Raw genomic sequence first — 934 nt, 5'->3', positions numbered from 1 at the left:
TCTGGAATTTCATCCAGTCAGAATATTTATTTATATATTTCTCGTCTCGTCCGCAATAGGAATCATGAGATCGTGCACCATCTCTTATATAGTGTGCGAGTCGGTAATTTGCGGGAATGCAATAATAATAATACAATTTACCATGCAAGATCTCTGTATGCAGCTCAGTGTCTCTGTGTTGGCAATATGTTACAGGACCGTTGTTGACACAAAAAATTTACCTTAAGAACTTCTGGGGAAAAAGATCTGGTGGATGAGTAAATGTTAGACGTTGATCGATAGTCCATGATGCCACGTGTAATGGCAGGGATTCTGGGTCGGTGAACGGCACCCATGAGAACACTTTGATTCTGTTGATGAAAAAGCAATTTGTCCAGTAAATAAAACTCAGAATTATCGACGATTTACTTTGTGTTCCTGTGCTGTTGCAACCAATAGTATCACAAGGTTAGTTATTTATGAAAATGTTAAATAATAATGCGAAAAACTTGAACGACTTCGATCATTTCACTGGGTTTCAAAATTCATTGTTTATATCATCGATACTTACAATGGATCAGCATTTATATTTGCAACTGTATACGGATAATACTCGTTACCTAAAGACTGGCAAGGTATCGCCCACAACAGCAACGAGAGAAGTGGTTCGTGAGAGAGTCCTGTGAAGGTGGGGAAGGGTTTGTAGTTGGAGGAGAGGGATGCGAGTGAATATGAGCAGCTTTGTTTTCTGGACCAGCAGGAGGTGGCTCTTGAAGGAGGACTCAGCAAAGGCGGCTAGGAAGGCTGGGTCATCGCTCACCACTACCATCGTCACGCACCACAACGCATCACCAAGCTAATGGTGCCAACATGAATAATATCACGGAACTAATAGTGCTAATAGAAATTATATAACAAAGCTAATGATGCTGACATAAAAAATATCACGAAGCTA

Source organism: Coenobita brevimanus, chromosome 16 (assembly GCF_032717465.1).
Source record: "Coenobita brevimanus isolate Jiangsu-jjx chromosome 16, ASM3271746v2, whole genome shotgun sequence".
In the NCBI taxonomy this organism is placed as follows: Eukaryota; Metazoa; Arthropoda; class Malacostraca; order Decapoda; family Coenobitidae; genus Coenobita; species Coenobita brevimanus.
The sequence above is the reverse complement of the archived record's forward strand: the minus strand, read 5'-3'. Positions refer to the sequence as shown.